The following is a 19,039-nucleotide window of genomic DNA, read 5'->3' on the forward strand; positions in this document are numbered from 1 at the left end:
GCTTTTGCTCCTTAAAAATATTGCCCTGCCAAGGCACTACGCAGGAGGTTTCTTAGCGCGTGTTGTATGCGTTTGTCCCCCAGACATTCCGGCCTTGCAGAGTGCGGTCGAGTTTGCTTACGCTCCGCCGCTGGCTGCCCGCGCGGTGAGGCAGTGGGCACCGACGCCCCATTTGGTGATCGCTGTGTCTGAAGGGGGCAAGGTTCTGACTGGTATTGTATAAGTCGTGGGTCGCTTTTTTTTTTCGTCGCGACGATAGATTGCATTCTTTACAAGCACTGCTGCAGGAGGGCACATGTACCCGCAAACGGAGGCCTCAGGAGAGCACTTGAGGTTGCACATGGCGCAGGATCTCCAGGGCACCCAAGAAGTAGCGGTGGAAAATAAGCAGGGCGGCCCGTGAGTTGGGGTTGCGGAGGGCGAAGCATGCCAGGGTGTGTTCGCATAAAACATTGGGTGATCGCGATAGCGGACAGGCGATCTTAGCCACCCCTAGCACGCGCAGGCGTCGGCGAGCCCCAACCCACGGTATACTCCGGGTTCTAGCATTTGTGTCCCCGTTGCCGCTTTAGTGTCCTGGAAGCGCCGTCAATAATGCGAAGTAATTACACATTGTGATAATTAGCAAGAAACACGATTGAATAAATATAATTACGTCCAGCCATCAAGTGGTGACGCTAAGTTCAGCACTACCGCGCCCCACGACTTCTGCAACACCAGTCAAAACTTCGCCTCTGAAGGCACGTCGGGCAGACATTCTCGCGCCCGCGGCGCTGGTGCTGAGTGAGTCATCGTCAACGGCGGTCATTCTGCAACTTCCGTTCAACCGCGATAGCGAAAGCGCTCTCCCTTCTAGATCTCCAGTATATGCGGCCCGAGCTCTATTGCGGTCGCAAACTATGATCCACCACGATTGACTTAGCACGAGCGCCGCCGCTGCGAGACAGTCTGGCCGACACAGCAATTGCCAAATCGGGCTTCAGTACCCGCTGCTTCACCTATTTTACCGCGCCGGTAGCCAGCATCCGAGCGTAAACTAACTCGACCCCACTCAGCAATGCCGGCACGCCTAGGGACAAACGCCTACTACTCGCTAAGAAACCTCCTCCGTAGTGCTTAGGCAGAGTCATATATTCAAGGAGCAAAAGGCCCCAGATTTTCTCTCTCGTGCCCGCTCTAACTCGCGCCTGCGTACAAACGGCTGGTGATCCCTCAAATGAACGTCTCGTACATGTTCAAGGCTGTGCTCGTGCTCGCTTGCAGGTCTGCTGGTCGCGCGGCGACAATGGCCAAATCGCGGAGCAGAACCCGCTTAAGTGTGCCGTGTTTACTAATTGCTTTTTTTCTGCCGCGTTTACATTGGAAGCTTCTATTCATTCTTTAAAACACTGGGACAGCGCTCGTACACACTAGTGCTAAGTAATTAAAATGAAAAATATTTATATAGCAAGCCGTAGTTAACCCCTAATATTTGCAGGTAATATGTTACATTTCGTGAAAGTATAGTCGCTTCGAAATTCCTACCTTGTGTTTAAGTTTAAGCCTGCAGTTCAACTAGTCCACAGATATAGTGGGGGCTAGTATAAATAAAATAGCTTCCTGGCACCATCAATCGTTAATTTTGTTCGTGTGTTGTGAAGTGGACCAACTAAAGCTGGCCGATTTCTCAGTCAGCCAAAACTCAACAGAAGTCGAACGTTTTTGCGTTTATTTACACATCCCTCACTGGAAAAAGACTGACCTCCGCGCAATGCGAAAGCATTAATCTGCAGAAACAATTTTTATTCACACCTGAAATTTGTACATAAAGAGCGAACACATTTTCCAGAAGATCCAAACCAATGCGAAAATTAGCCATCGCGGTCTGGTCACACGGAACTAGACTATCACGTATGTTACGACGGCGACACATTTAGTGGCTTAAAGAAAGAAGGTAGAGTACAACAGATGAGTATTTCATGGACAGTACGAGAAGTAAGGGCCCACAGAGTTTTAACCTGGCTACATGCATCTGCATGATCAGGAAATAGCCTATAATTGCTCCCATTATTTGAACTACATGTCGAATGAGGGATAGCGCTTACATGCGCATATAATCTGCCTGTCGTCATACTTTGCGTCATGTTGATATACAGGGTGTGCCACACCTGAAATTTGTACATAAAGAGCGAACACATTTTCCAGAAGATCCAAACCAATGCGAAAATTAGCCATCGCGGTCTGGTCACACGGAACTAGACTATCACGTATGTTACGACGGCGACACATTTAGTGGCTTAAAGAAAGAAGGTAGAGTACAACAGATGAGTATTTCATGGACAGTACGAGAAGTAAGGGCCCACAGAGTTTTAACCTGTCTACATGCATCTGCATGATCAGGAAATAGCCTATAATTGCTCCCATTATTTGAACTACATGTCGAATGAGGGATAGCGCTTACATGCGCATATAATCTGCCTGTCGTCATACTTTGCGTCATGTTGATATACAGGGTGTCCCACATAACTTGAGCTAAGAATTTGAAAATGGAAGGCTTGTCGGAAGCGAATTGAGCCGAACGCGTACTATTCGCTGCAGCCTCGATTCTTTGTTTTCCCCGTAACTCACTAATTAACTAAGTTTAATTACTCATCTTTGTAATTGGCTGAGGACTCCACGTATGATACGCAGATTTGTAGAGTTTCTTCAGAAACCTCCAAAACATTAAAAAAGCAACGTGACGGAGCGCTTGCGCACTGGTATCGTGTTGCTCTCAAGCTTGCTTTCAGTGAACAAGGTCGGCTCCCGCCGGATGGCGGCGAAAATGCGTGCTGCTGGCCGAGCGCGGCCGATGACGTAAAAAACGCCCTGCCGCTTCCTCGTCGCCAGTCACGATGCAGCCGACCTCGTTCACCGAATGCACGCTTGAGAGCAGCACAATACCACTGCTCCGTCACGTGGCTTTCTTTTTTTTTTCATATTTGATGGGCCTCCTTTGCAACCTGGAAAAAAGGACTACGGGAGAAGTAAGGTCCATGAACCAACTCGATTGGTGGTCTCTGAAGGTGCTCTACAAATATGCGTATCATACTTGGGGTCCTCAGCCAATAATAAAAAATTGGGTAATTAAACCTAAATAATTATTGAACTTTGGGGAAAACAAAAATTGTCTGAGTTACTATAGGCTAGTGCGGATAGTATGCGTTCGGTTCAATTCGCTTCCGACGCGACTTTCATGTTTAAATTTCTGGCTCAAGTTACGTGGGACACCCTCTATACAGAAAAGCACGGCGAGTATTTGGACACTGTTTTGAGACAACAGCAACGAAAGGAACCGACAAGTCACAAAAAATCTTAATTGCCCTTTTCATCGCAAGGGAGATTAACAATTCGTACTTAATTGGCATTATATACGCTATACTTGTATTGCTGGTATTAGTCTTTGCTGTTAGTCTGGTATTGCTGGTATTATACTTGTATAAGTCTTTGTCTTTTTCATAAGTTCTTTTACAGCTCACTTCCCCATACATTCTCCCCCCGGCACGCATATCCAGCCGGTCACCCGCATCAAGTCGCCCGCCCACGTACACGCACTGTCACTTTTTCGTCTTCATTCTATTTTCGTGCAGCAACAGACTGGAACAGCCTTTCCAACGAAATCACAGTCATAACCTGCCCTAGCACATTTTTAAACACCGTAACAAATTATCTTACCCTGTAATAAAAATATCGCCTTCAATGCCGCTCGAGTCCAAGGACTTCGAGCCGTCACCTGAGGCCACCACAGCAAGAACTGACGGACTATTCTTTAATAAAGTTTCTTCTTCAATTTTTATGTATGTATATACCCACCCCTTATGTAGTACCTCTTCAATGGGGCCTTTAAGGAAATAAAATGAAATGAAATGAAATACAATTTGCCAGGAGGAGAAATAACATTGCACCTCCTCTATAATACAGATGCTCAAAAACTGGCACAAACCGAAGTTGTGCGTAAAGCAAGGTAGCGGAGTGTGTGGTACCGTCTACGCTCCAAAAGTTAGATAAAATAGAGAGGTTCAACCTTCTTCAGTATTAGTTATGGTGCATCAAAACGCAACAATAATTGCCATGCGTGCATGTTTTTGCTGTCATTGCTCTTGAAATTTGATAAAACATCACAGCGTTTTTTTTACGTTAGCCTTAGCCGTATGTGTCGACAGCGCAAAGAGTGCACAAAATGCATAGACATACAAACACGCCCTCAAGTCCTTCAGTACAAGTATTCCACCGAAGCAAGATGGGCTGCCGTTATGACGAATTGGTCGAGCGACACTGCTCCGACGTCAGTCCACTGAGGCTTGCACATAGCTGGTTTACTCATGCAGGATGAATACCTGCTCAGAAAATAAAGTGAAATACTTGTGCTTACCAGCTATCATTAGCAAACCTGAAAAACTTCGCATGACTGGAATTCCTGGAGTTGGAACAGCACCGAGCCGCGCAACACATGCAATGCCCGCTTTGGCCCGTTTAATGCCTGGTAGACCTGGTTCCCTGCGTCTCCCGTACTTTGCACATCTCATTGAGCTTCTCTGTCTTTCCCATCTTCATACTTGGGACGACAACCGAAGCAGATCGACTTGTGCGCTCCGACTTGTGATATTGCTTAGCGAGTGGCAAGGGTGAGCTGAGGAAAACTCGACAGACGCACGAAGACAACTACTTCCCGCGCTTCGCCCGATTTAAAATTCACAAAAAGAGAAAAAAAAATTACGCAGATCCCACGGACTGTGGGAATCGATGTAAGCGATGCTTTCCGTGCTGGATGCTTTGACTGACGATAATTAGCGGTGATGATCACTGCTAAAGCTTAATTTCTTCTACGTTTAGGCTAACACGAGAGTGGTGAGTTGATGTTAAACGTTATCTCGCGTGCACCCCTGCTGTTTTTCTGCGTAGTACACCGAACACACAGGGAGAGGTGTTTGCGTGAGGCGTTGTTGTGCGCCATATTTTATAACCTCTGAGAGGGTTGAGCCTTGTCATTGCCTGACATGGCACATCTCATTGTGGCGATGTGCCAACTTGAAAAGCAGCAGTGGGAAATTCAAAGAAAGAGGCTAAGGAAGCTTCGCTTTAATAAAAAACCTAAGTTTGGACATGCGGCAACCGCTTGGAGCGCGCATGTTCCTTGAAACCGAAACTAGCATTCGCCTTTCGGGGGTTGGCTGTATCTTGAAAGCGATGGGGACAGAGCGCTCACTGGTGATAGCTTCGCGCACTGTGTTCTCGCCGCTTGGTTCACGTTGAAAAGAGACGCACCCTTGGAAGAGATCTGCGATGTCGACAGAGTGCGGCCATTGCCGATAGCTTCATGAGCGTTTAGTTCGCGCCGCTTAAGCGTGAGGCAGCACGAAGGAGAATTCGCTCGCTGCTGCGGGCTTTAAAGCGATCGTCTTACGTGACGAGACTGACGGACGGACTGATTCCCTCGTTGGTTAGGCATAGAAATGCTTACGCATCTATAACAAAACCCACCTACGTGAGTCAGCTCTACCTTGACAAGAGAAGCCATGCGCGCTTGGATGTGTGACTTCACGTTGGAGATATGGGCAACACTTAGCGTGATCGTCGTCTTCTTAAATTGCATGTTTTCAATGGGTGCAGTGTACTTCCGCGTGATGTGGCAGTTGGAAAACGCGTGACGTTATCTCGTGCTGGAACTGCTCCGTGGATGCTGTTCAACTGCTGCAGGATACGGCTACCCAGACCAAATTTAGCAGCGCCTTTAAGGGGCAGCCAGCTTCCGCCCGAGCTACATACGCCAAGTGACGGAGAAGATGAAGGAGGAGCCGCGTTAACGCTCAGCCTGTTCCTATTGCATCCGAGCCGGCAGTGTTCACTTGCCATCAATTTGTCATCGGATGCCCGTCATAAAGTTGGCAGCCCAGCGCAGGCTGCGTAGACAGCTGGCGACTGGGGTCGAGATTAGGAGAGCTTGCTCCAACTGGGAGTGCGAGAGTAACAGATACTGGGGACCTATTCTAGACTTGCATGGCTACTTCACGGCCGCCATTATCCGCCACGCTGACTCTCTGATTCGAGTAGTCACGTGAAATTTGTGCCAGTAAGAGGAAGTTTTGCGAAATCTACTTTTACGATTTCATCAAGATGACGAAACATGACGTGGAGTTGAAAATCGATCGACTAATATTTTTTTCTGGTCCTTGGCAGCTTTATTGCGACTTGAGCGCTTTAAAGAGAAAGTAAGCGGTGGTGAGCCCATGGGCAATGCATCTGTAATTTCGTGAATACGTGGTCGTGGTCCGTCATAGCCGCCACGTCAGCTTGCTCATTGGCTGAAGGAATATCCCGTGAGGAGCGTCTTTTGAAGGGTCGTTTCGTAAACGTCAATTTAAATATAAATAAATTATGGGGTTTTACGTGCCAAAACCACTTTCTGATTATGAGGCACGCCGTAGTGGGGGACTCAGGAAATTTCGACCACGTGGGGTTCTTTAACGTGCACTTTACACGGGTATTTTCGCATTTTGCCCCAATCGAAATGCGGCTGCCTTGGCCGGGATTCGATCCCGCGACTTCGTGCTCAGCAGCCTAAAAACGTCATTTGACGTTGCGTGACGTTGCGCTGAGTCGCCGTTGCAGATATTTTCCGCCATAATTTGTGGTGCGACGAGCCGCGTGAATTATGGTAATCAACGACCATATGTAACAGCGGCTGAGAGGAACGCGTATCACCGCATTTTCCACGTCGTTTCGGGCAATGAGGGGTGGCGCTGGCGTCGCCGTCGAGAGCAGTCGCACCACGCGTCGGCCATCCGCCAATTTTCGGCCCTCGTGCCGTTCTTTCGGCCCCATCCGGATAGCTTCTTCACGTCTTGGTGAAGCAAGTCGTCAGGACCATTTCTATACCAATGTTAACGCAATACTCGCCCGGGGTTGCCAAGGAGATTTTTGGGAAGCCTTGACCACGCCGTGTGCCGACTTAGACCTATCCGGCCTAGCTCGAGTGCGGCCGCCCGCCGTTACCTCGTCGCCCATCTTCCGGCTGCCCACCGCCATGGAGAACGCTGTCAAAGGACAGGAGGTGATCCCCGAAGAACTTTCTGAGGCTTTCTGGCAGACGCCAGGCCTCCGCGCTCAAGAGCAACGCCGCGCAGCGTTGTGCCTTGCCGTCGCAGCTAAATCGCCGAGATCAAAGCAGGCAGGTGCTTCGCCTCCTCAGCCCCACCGCAACGCTCTGCTCCCTCGCCTCCCGGCCCACACGATTCACGTCGCCGGCCGCCCCAAAACAACCGTCGACCTCACCTTGGCATTTATACACCGCCTTGCTGCAAGCAGCCAGCCTGCAAGACCTCCTACCCGCATCTCGCGACACGGTGCGAATCCACCCGGTCAACACCACCTTTACGCTCAGTTTCGCGGAATCGGATCGCGCTCAAGCCTACCTCCGCATCACCTCCCTCACGGTGTCCGGCACCACCTTCAACATCCCCTTCTACGTCTCACCGCCGCACGATGCCCCAAGGGGCATACTCTACGACGCCTTCGACGATTTCACGGATGAAGTCATCCTTGACGGTCTCCAGGCAAGCAATCCTGCACTTTCTATTGTGGGTGGCCGCCGTATGTGCAAGACTCCCCACAACTTGGTCACCCTCACGGACCCCAAACTACCCCGGTGGATCTTCTACCATGGAGGGCACCTTCTCCTCATTCCTTTCAACAACAAGGTGGAAGCCTGTTTCAACTGCCGCTCGACGGGACACTGGACTGACGTGTGCGCCAAGCCCACAGGACCGGTGCCGTCGTTGCGGCGACACTCACCCGCCACCGCTCGGGGGCTCGCCCCCCAATTGCACCCTCCGCTGCATCGTCTGCAAAGGGAATCACTCCACGCATAGCTCCAACTGTAAGCACCACTACGTGCAACGCCCTCAACCCCCGAAGCAAGCGGCACGTGGTCCTCCGCCACCTCCACCCTCCAAGTCGACAACTGACTTCCCGACCCTCGCCCAAGCAGCGCCCGAACCCGCCTCTAAGCCCACCCAGTCGGCGTGGTCCCGCCTCCCCCCTCCCCTCGACACTCCCTCGGCGTCCTCCTCGCCGCAGGTCATCGCAGTGCAGCAAGAAAACGCCTCCTTACGACAGCAACTCACTGCACAAACCGCTCAACTTGCGGCACAGAAGACCCAAATTGACTCCTTCCAAACCCAACTGCGAGCTCTTGAAGAAAAGCTTGAGACAGCCATCACGCCCCCATCCTGTCTGCCCTCCTCAATCGCCTCTTCCTCTGACATGGATGTTCAGACCTCCTAAGGAGGTACTAGCAAGCGCCGCAGACCCAACAGTCCCCTTGCACCTCTCCACTTGTCTGAAGAGGTCCAGGCAACCATCAAGACGGCCCCGGTGGACTTCGAAAAACGGCTAGATGGCCATTTCAACTCAATCTACCAGCTTCTCACAGCACAACAAGAAGCTCTCAATGCCATGCGCACGGACCTCGTTGCCTATCCCCCCGCCACGTCCTTCCAATCTCTTCAAACGACGGTCTATAGCCTTCAAACTTCCATGCTCACAACCATCCGAGCCAAGCCACACATCCACGCCCGCAGCACCTCATCCTCTGCCGCCCGACCCTCCAAGCACCGGCCGAGGGGACACCTTTCTCTTCCGCTACTAATCATGGCTGACCGCTCCATCGTCACCGTTTGGCAGCGGAACTGCCGTGGTTCTCGCCCGAAGCGTAACCACCTCCTTCTACACCTTGAACAACTGGACCCCTCGGTCTCTCCTGAGGTCAGCGTACTGCAGGAGACTCACGCCACCATTTCCCTCTCGTGTTACGTCGTCCACGACCAAGTGGCTCATCACCCTCTTCCCCATCCCGTCACGGCCATCCTCACTCGGCGGACGCTCGCTGTAAATCGAGCCGATCTACCCTTCCGTACGGTCCACCACGTCTTTATCGAGGTCCTACCTCAGCGACGTGAAGACCCCTCTCTTTTTATTCTCAATGTTTACACCGCCCACGCATCACCAAAGACTTGTCACTCGTTGCTCTGCTCCGTGCTGCTGCAGCGAGAGCAGCCAAACCACCCATCCTCGTTCTCGGCGACTTCAACGTCAGGCATCCGGACTCGGGTTACTCCAAGGCCGATCGGCCCGGCACAAGGCTGTGGCAGCTCGCACACGACCTCCACCTCTCCCTGCTCACCGACACCACGCAACTCACGCGCATCGGCAACAGCGTGTGCTGCGACACTACTCCGGACCTCAGGTTTTGCCGTTACATGCGCGACACGCGCTGGTCCAATACGCATGAGTCCCTAAGCCGCGACCACTACGTCCTCGCCATTCAAGTCCGTACCTCCCCGTGCCAGCCGCGGCCGCACACGACCCACTATACAGATTGGGATGCGTTCCGAGCCCGCCGGCTGCACTCTGCCGCCCCCGACTTCGAGGAGCTTTCGATGCGGACCGACCAGCTACTGGTGGACTTCGACGAGGTCACCGCCTCAATCCCCACCACGGAGGACCATCCGGCAATTTACTCCCGCCTCGCCCACCTGTTAGCCGCTAGCACGGGCCTCACCAACCGTTGGCATAAGCAACGTTACAACCGCCGCCTGCGCCGCCGCATCGCATACCTCGATCGCGAGATCGAGCATCACACCACTGTGCTCACCCGCCAACAGTCGGAGCAGCTTTGCTCAGGGATCTCCGGTCAGTTGGGCTGCAAACAAATCCTGGCATCTCCTCTGCCACCTCCTGGACACTGCTTCCGCCAAGTCAGTCGCTCGGCAACAATTACAACGCGTTGTCCGGGCCTACCTCGGTGACACTCCGTCGCTGATAGCAGACCTGGCCGCAAAATGCAACCAGCTGCCACCCCCCGGCACCTCTTCTCCACCTTTCGCGTCATACTCCGGGGCCTCCAACCCTGAACTGGACGCCGATATCACAAAAGCTGAAGTCTACGCGGCGTTACACAAGCTCCGCACCACCTCCGCCCCCGGTCCGGATCGCATTCCCAACAAACTTCTCCGAAATCTTGACGCCCCTTCGGTCGTTGCCCTCACTTCGTCCCTCAATGAGTGCTGGCGCTCCGGCAATCTCCACCAGTCGTGGAAACATTCTCGCGTGGCTTTCATCCCCAAGCCGCGCAAGTATGTCACAATCGGGAATCTCCCGCACATCTCTTTCACTTCGTGCGTCGGCAAGCTCATGGAGCAAGTCGTCCTAACTCGCTTGCAAACGTACACGGACGCTCACCACCTCCTTCCCCACACCATGATTGGTTTCCGCCCCCACCTCTCCACTGAAGACGTCCTCTTGCAACTCCACCACCCGACCTTCTCGATCCACCCACCTTCTCGGACACTAAGGCTCTCCCTAGCCTCGACCTTCACAAGGCGTTCGACCACGTCTCCCATATGGCTATTCTTACCGAACTCACCATCAACTCCGGCTGTCGCACCTACCACTACATTGGCTCCTTCCTCACAGCCCGCACAGCCGAAATCATCGTAGGAGATCTCTCATCTCCCACGTATGCGTTTAGATCTCGTGGTACCCCTCAGGGCGCCGTCTCTTCGCCTTTTCTTTACAATCTCGTCCTTCGGTCACTTCCCAACAAGCTCGACCGTATCCCCGATCTCAAACACCCTGTAGGCGGACGACGTAACTCTTTGGGTCCCGTCTGGCTCCGACGGGCACATTGAGCAGACGTTGCAACGGGCAACTGACGTCGTCACGAGTCACGTGCACGCGGCGGGTCTCGCTTGCTCGGCAGCCAAATCGACCCTCCTCATGCGGCCCCCCGACCGGCGTCGCCACAAGACGCCTCACCCCACCATCACAATTCATGCCAATTACACTCCCGTTCCCGTCGTCTGGCATGTCCGCGTGCTCGAGCTGATACTACAGTCCAACCGCCATAATGCTCACACCATCGACCAGCGCTCGCTTTTGGTTCAGCAAACCGCGCGCATGCTCGCTCGTGTCCCAGCGCGGCGCATGGGCATGCGCGAACACGATCTCCTCCGCCTAGTCGACGCTTTCGTCGTTTCCCGTCTCACGTACGGCCTTCCTTATACGGTCTTATGCAGTAGTATACGGTCGTATACAGTAGTAGTTCCAGTAGTAGTGGGCTCCTTCGGCCACTACTACTGGAACAAGAACCACGTCGCGTGCAACTAGTCTGGGTCCCCGTCCACTCTGGCACCCCGGCAACGAGTCGGCTCACCAACACGCTCGAGGATTCGTCGACCGAGCGATGGGCCCCTCCACGTCGGACGCCTCGGCGCCGGAGCCCCTGGTCAACTACCACGACATTAAAAATTATGGGGTTTTATGTGCGAAAACAACTTTCTGATTATGAGGCACGCCGTAGTGGAGGGCTCCAGAAATTTCTACCACCTGGGGTTCTTTAACGTGCACCTAAATCTAAGTACACGGGTGTTCTCGCATTTCGCCCCCATCGAAATGCGGCCGCCGGGGCCGGGATTCGATCCCGCGACCTCGTGCTCAGCAGCCCAACACCATAGCCACTGAGCAACCACGGCGGGTACCACGATATTACCCAGCACTATCGCCTCGAACGGTGCGCCTACCCTCCCCCACATGGCAGTCTTCTTAGCTGTCCGAGACCGCCTGGCGTCGCATCCAGACCCGCACGTTTCCGTGCCCCCTATTCGCACATACAGCGTCATCGATCGACGCTGTTGCCTGTGCGGCGACGTTGCCTCGTTGAACCACATCCTCTGGGCCTGCCCGGAAGATCCGCCGACCTCGTCTCGCCACCCCCCACCGAAGAACAATGGGAGGTCCTTCTCTCCGGCCCCGACATCCAAACACGGGTCCTGGCACGAGCCGAAGACGCCATCGTGAAACACAGCCAAGCAGCCTACGTAGCTTAGCCTCCTTACCCCTTCTAATAATAAAGTTGACACTGGCTCACTCACTCACTCGGGTAATGAAAATTTGCTGTTCATACCGCGCGCTTTTTGTATTTGCATCGCTTTCAGGAGGTGTTGGCATTTGTGTTTTCGATCATTATTTAAAAAAGAACGCGTTTATTTGTAATAATATTGGTTGAACAGAACAAAACGTCCGCCACATTTCGCCCTTTTCACTGGCGTGTTTATATTGTGTCAAGATTAATGATTTTTCACATCATCAGAGGTTATCCCAATGGCGACATTTTAATTCATAAAAAGAAGTGTACGCAAAGCGGCGTCTTGAAGTTTCCTCACACGGTGCAAGTAGGCAGCGAAGTGAACAAGAGATGGCACTGCCGACGCTTGCGTCTACGCAAGCGGATGGCTCTGGCGCGCGCAACGCTATCGGTGATATTCGACCGTTTCTCAGCCAACCGAAGAGGGATCAGCGGCCCACCCATCTGCCTGTTTTTCTTCGCTTTATTTTTTAAATTTAGCTTGGTTTTCTAGGCTCCTGTCGTTTTCTGGGTTCCCGTCGGTTTTCTGGGCTCCCGTCGCACTTGGACACGGCACCACTACACTATTGGACTTGGGCAAGGTGAGAAATTTTGACAGTCTGCGACGCATTTCAAGCAATTCGGATTACGGCACGGAACCTAGACTTTTGAAGCAGTTATCGAAAGACAACTCAGCGGTCCTGGCGCAGTTAGAGTTAACGAATCGCACTAGGAGATGTTTGCGACGCTTTCTGTGAGTCCCATATTGCAACTAGCTACGGTAGTTCTCGCGCTTGCTTGCCGCGCGTGGTGTTGTGACGTAGTTAGCGAAAAGCAGCTCGGCCGTGTGCACGGTGCAGTTAGTTTTGCGTGTACTGAATCTTACTGGGACAAGTTCGTGACGCTTTCTCAGACCCCCAACATGATTGAAATAGGTTTCATTACATTTCGGAATAATTTCGAGGCACACTCGCCGCGCTTGTCACGTACGCAGCGAAAAGCAGCTCGGCCGTGGTGACAGTTAGTTTGGCGTGTACTGAATTTTAGTGGGAGAAGTTAGTGAAGACTTTTATGGCACATACCTTCTTTCGGTGCTCACGCTTCTCGGAAGCGCGACGAGCGATTGCCGATAACACGGGAGTGCGTTGCTTGCCCAGCACACGCAACAGACAACGCCATGGAGCCCCGGGGACGCGAACGTCTTCTGAACGACTGAAAACAGGCACCCACGCATTTGTATTGAGTGCGAGTAGAATGAATTCTGCGAGCGTCCAGCATAGTCTGGTTGAGAGCCTGTGTTGCGGCCACCTCTGCGCATATGTCGCGTACTACCGCATCGGTTGAAGCCAAGTTCTTTTGGAAACGCGCAGTCGCCCTTATATTTGTGCACTTAAGGCGCAAGAAGTAAGACCCAAGAATGGGACAATGTCTGGAATTCGGATGTTTTGGTGATATGTGCGGTATTTGGGATGGTTTGGGTATTTTCTACGCCATGTATGTAAAAGCGAATTGCTTTTGATTGTAATGCCGCCCATTCACCACGTCCGCACGTTTCGCCTCTACACGCATTATTCCTGTAAGGTGCTAACACGAAACTGACGCATGCTTGTATTCTTTTTTCAGCTGACGTCGTCTAGTGTACCTTCGTACGGCAACTACTATTGTTTTACCTGGTGCCACAACGTTGGATCAATGCGCAAAAATCCCTGAACGAGAATTTATATAGAGCAAAATTAACATTTCCTCATTTCACAAGCAGTCTTGCGAGTCTATGAAATTGCACGTCGCACATATTCGATAGAGGGCTGTAAAGATTCTTCGCTATCATTTTTAATTAATGAAACTATTCTGCACCAAGACCGCGCGCGGTTGAGCAGTAGAAGGGTAAAAAACTAAACATGCCGCTCCTATCAACGCCGCCGGCGTAACGCGTTCTATCTAGCGCTCCAAACGCGCGCTCCCAGAACCGAGACCGGAAGTGTGGTTCAGGTATTAATCACGGTGACTTCGTGCACTACAGTCAATCCGCCTTTTGCGACGCCGAACTGCGCATGCGCAGCACCCTCGCGGCTGAGAACCGAAGCAATTTGGCAGGCGCGCGGCCGGACTCGACTCTCCTCCGAGCGAGTGGAGCCAAGGTCGATGCAAATAGGTCTCGAAGCTTCGGGCGAAAAATGGTTCAGTACCAATTGTCACCGACATCAGCAAGGGTGGCTATGGGAGCAGCGATTAAAGCGCGACTATGTTTGGAGGGAAGAAACATTGGGAAAGAAAAAAGGCGCTTTTTAATTCAAGCGAGACGGTTAGATTGAATCACGAAAATAACATTCCTGGTCAGTTCTATATATTCGTGACGACATAAGAAAATACAAGTTTAATTTTATTATTATTAATAAAAGCATTTATTTTCAGCGCCTACCGTTACAGCGACGCCGCTATCACTCGCAATGCAATGCACTTCTTGAAATGTGCAGAAAGGCGCGCTCGTAAAGTTCTCCTGTTGAAATACGCCCCCCTCACACGTTGCGCTTCTTTGCTTATCGTAGTTTGTCTGAATTTGGTGACGCGAGTAGCTTCATCGCTTCTTAACCTGTTCAGTCAAAAGTAGTGACTTACGACCGGCAGATAATTCTGTGGTTGTTTTCGTGCGACTGAGCTGGCCGACGGGCTTGGCGTCCGACGACAGGATTAGCACTCTACAAGTAAAGCTTTCGTTGGCCTCCAACAAAAGTATGGTCTGTGCAGGGGTGCGATTTCGACAACCGTACGGCTGGTGTTTTCGTGCATCGCTTTCCGCGCTCAAAACTCGAAAGGCCCATCAAGTCGAATGGCGGGGTATTTGAATACATAGCTCTAAAGGCAGGCCAAAAAAAATTCCGCGCCTTCGAAAACAAAATGACGTCACTTCTGTTTTTAACGGATACGACGTCGCATAATTTTTTCTTCCGCCGGAAGTTTTCCCTCCACATACAGATGACTCTAAGCCCCATGAACCACCTATGAACCGCCATGTTTTGAACATATGGGCTCCTACGGAAGCTTCGCTACCAGGTATATTTACCTTGGTACGGCCGCGCAGGCGCTTCTCTTGTCAGTGAAATAGGGCGCCAGCCGTTTCTCTTTGATAAAGACCGGCACATATCTGCGTCTTGCCGGTCTACACGGTTTACCCCGACGTATATAGCGACGACGCCTTCCCGTCCGGCGGGCAGACCTCCACTCTAGCCCACGTGCTCCGGCAGTGCGGGTCGAGGTACTCCAGCAAGGAGGAGTGGGACTCGCGTTTGCGTAGCCCCGTTCTAGGGAAGCAAGTCCTGGCTGTCCGGCGTGCCCGTGACCGGGCCGGTGGGATAGATCTGCCCGTCCCGACGGGGGATTAGCCATTTGCGCGACAAGTTCGCGTCCTCGCCGGAACTCCAATAAGATTCTTTCACTCACTTGTCAGCATTGCCATTCTGGTTGCCGCGCGCACGGAACGCCTCTCCGATTGCCATCGAAATTTGGCGCGATGCCAATGTCGTGTCTAGTTTACGGCTGCACCTCTCGTAACCATTCCCGCAGAGCAATCAGGATTTTCCGATTTCCGTCGGTAAAACGCGATCGACAGCGCCGTGAAGCATGGATTAGGGCTGCACTTTGTGACAGGTATGTACTGGCATATGCAGTTTACCTCTCTGCTTTTGTCATTACTGACTCATACGAATAATCCCGACGAAGACGCAAATGTATGTTTGAGCTAGCGAAACAAACGATCTCTGAGCTCGCACGACATGGTTGCGAAGTGCTTTTTTTTTCTTCTATCCTCTCTGCGCGTCCGTCGCTAGAACGCCGTCATTTTGCAACTTCACATCGTGCACACTTGCAGCTTTATTACCGCTCAGCGAATGGTCGTGATGTCGGCGTAGTTATCTATCAAAGCCAATAAGCTCATCTGCACTGGTGGAAGCGGAGGAAACCGCGATTGCCATGGCCATGCATGCGGAAGCGAATACCGTCATCAGCGACAGCAAGCAGGCCATCGGCAATTTCGTCCGTGGTAGAATTTCCAAACAGGCGTACCATGTCCTCACACGACGCCCCCTAAGCGGCTTGAAAACCCTCGTGTGGACCCCCGCTCACGCGGCTGTGCCCGGCAACGCGTCGGCTCACAGTTTGGCTCGAGATCTCGCGCGCCGAGCCTCGTCCGCGGATGCGGACCGCGTGAATGAGGAGGAGAGACACGAGGAACCCTGCGAGACTTATTATGAAATAGCCCATCGGTATCGCTTGAGGCGTCCCGCGCTCCCACCACCGGCCAAGCAACTCGGCAAAACGCAAGCGGTCGCGTTTCGGCGACTTCAGACAAACACATACCCACACCCAAAATACATTAACAAAATCACAGGGGGCAAGGAAAGCGACAAATGTAGGCTCTGTTCAGGAACACTCACACGCATAATGTGGAAATGCACCTCGCTCCCGTTCTCTCATCCCCCCGTCAGTAGCGAGACTGACTGGACAGCCTGGCTCAGTTCCGGGGACGTCGACCGACAGCTTGAACTGGTGGACTGGGCGGAAAAGGCCAAGCAGGCCCAGGGCCTTACTTGAGCCCAAACCCTCAGCCACGTCCCTCTTTACCCTTCCCCCTTTCAATAAAGTTTATCACCACCACCACCACTGCCGGGCTGACGTGTGAAACAGCGTGCACTGTGGAAGTAGCTGATAAAGCTAGTTAACAATCGTTGCTAGTTGTCGTTTCGTCATTCTTGTCGGCACAAAATGAAGTAATATTTACTTGCAGAAGGCTTGTATGTTCGTTTAGTGAATCGGTATGTAGTACGCTACGCACTAAAGCTCATTTTCCGATGCGGCATCTTCTGGAGTCGAGTGGCACGTCTTACTGTGTAACTGACATATTTCAAGGGCGCCTTCGCTGTCACCCAGACATCTGGACTTGATGCTGACACGTGTACTTGTTTGTCTTTTTTGGGTGACAGCTCTTCACCGTCGAACAAATGCTACAGCTCAGCGTGGGACGCGCCCGCATGTATCAGAAGTTTCTCGAATGTGATCAATCGTTCTATCCGCTGTCTGTCATCGCCGAACCTTGTGTAATCTGATCGCATGTATGCGCGATGCGAATGGTGTAGAACTTTCTGGCAGACAGGCGGGCACCAGCGATATACTCTCGAACGCTCGTGTATAAAAGCCGATGCCATCGACCCGCTGATTTCGACGATTGCCGACTGTGTTCGCCGTTATCGTCGTGATGTAAGTGTAACCTGTTTTTGCGGGCACAGGTTCCAAGGTCCATATACCTTGAAGGTTCGGCCAATAAAAGTTAGTGTCGTCATTCGCAGTATTGCTACTGTGTTCTTTGCCGTCAGTACTACGTGACAATACCGAAGCTATTTGTACCAGTTCAAAAAAAAAAGGACGCGGTTGACCGCTATGTTCGTACGGCGGCGTGTTTTAGGAGGAAGACAGGCGCCCCACAAACAGGGGTATCACCGATTTTTGTCATACTGACCATTTTAGCATTTTTGTAGATGTACACACACACTTTATGTGGGTGAATAACGTATGCAACTTGGCATTCTGTTGGCCTCCCCACTGCTTGTGTATGTATGTACGCCTAGCACATGGCAGACCATAAAGCTATACATGCAGTGGTGAAACGTGCTATTCGCCCTAATAACTACACATCGTGCCCTATTCGAGTCATGCGCTTTATTTATTTTATTTATTCACAATACCATACAGGGCCCAGATGCCATTGAGTAAGGGGGACGAACAAGGATATTATAAGAAATGCAAAATATACAGGTCGAAAAATGGAAAGGGAGTGCATTGTATAGGGCCAGTACAAAAACAGCAGCAACAAACAGAAGAGGAAAGTACAAAAAATAATTGACGTATATCAATACAGTACAAATGTCTGACACATGACTCAATAAAAAAAAATACTAAAGCAGGGGTTTACAAAAACACAATAGCCAAGAAGTGCGATATTTTATAGAAGAGAAGGTTTAACGTCACGATGGCACTTGAAAATATTCGCGCAGCTGATAATGGAATGATTGATGGTTGCATATGGATGCAATATTATCGGGAACTTTGTGCGTACTCATGCTGTTTTATTACTTATTCACTTTACGCCACAGCTGCAGCGGGTTCAGGCTAAGCAGGAGGTTGTCAGCGTTGCCGAAGCTCTTCTTCCAGCCTTTCGTCACGCTGAAGAAACCTCCGGGTACATAGCATTCACCAGCGGGCTCGATGGCTAGCTGACGATGAAAAAATATGACGGCCTGTACACGTTGTGTCGGGCTTGTCTCTCACGCTGCTTGTTTGGCTGCGAGTCTCGCGTGGGGCGGCTGTCGCGGCGTGCAGCGGCGCCTGCCAAATTGTTTCTCGTCGCCACCGCACGATGGCGCCACAATGCATCACAAAGGCATAAGTAGGGGTAGGTAGAAACAATGTAGAAAGTGCAACAATAGAGGCTGACGCCAATAATATGGCCACTAGGAGGTCCAGGAAGAAAACTACAAAAGAGAAATTTAACATCAGGATCAGGTACATAAACATGCAAGGCGGTAGAAAGAGAGCGAAGTGGTTAGAAATAGAACAGCAGTTAAAGGACGAAGAAGTAGGTGTATACGAGCTATGCGAAGCACATCTCGGGGATCTAGAAGACCCACTGTTTATTTAGGGCTATGTCTGGGAAGGGAGCAACAGAACGACAACGGAGAGGAGGAGTGGGTATGCTTATACATCAGAGAACAAATTGGCAAAGAATAAAGTCAACTTGCAAAGAACATGTCTGGGTATCAGGTACAATTGCCGGTAAAAAGACATGGCTAGGAGTGGTTATTTAGGGACAGGGGACAAATGCAGGCAAGAGAAGAAAGATCTAGTGAAGTGTCTCAATGACGATATAAACCAGTTTGGAGAAGGTAGCGATAATATTTTGCTGGGTGACATGAATGGCCACATCGATGCTCTGGATGGATACACAGATTGTAACGGGAAGTTCATGCTAGACTTCTGTGAGTGACACAACCTAGTTATAGTAAATAGAGCAACTAAGTGTAAGGGACAAATCACGTGGGAATCCCGTAACAGGCAAACGACCTTTGACTA

The sequence above is a fragment of the Dermacentor andersoni genome, chromosome 1, assembly GCF_023375885.2.
Source record: "Dermacentor andersoni chromosome 1, qqDerAnde1_hic_scaffold, whole genome shotgun sequence".
NCBI classification, from domain to species: Eukaryota; Metazoa; Arthropoda; class Arachnida; order Ixodida; family Ixodidae; genus Dermacentor; species Dermacentor andersoni.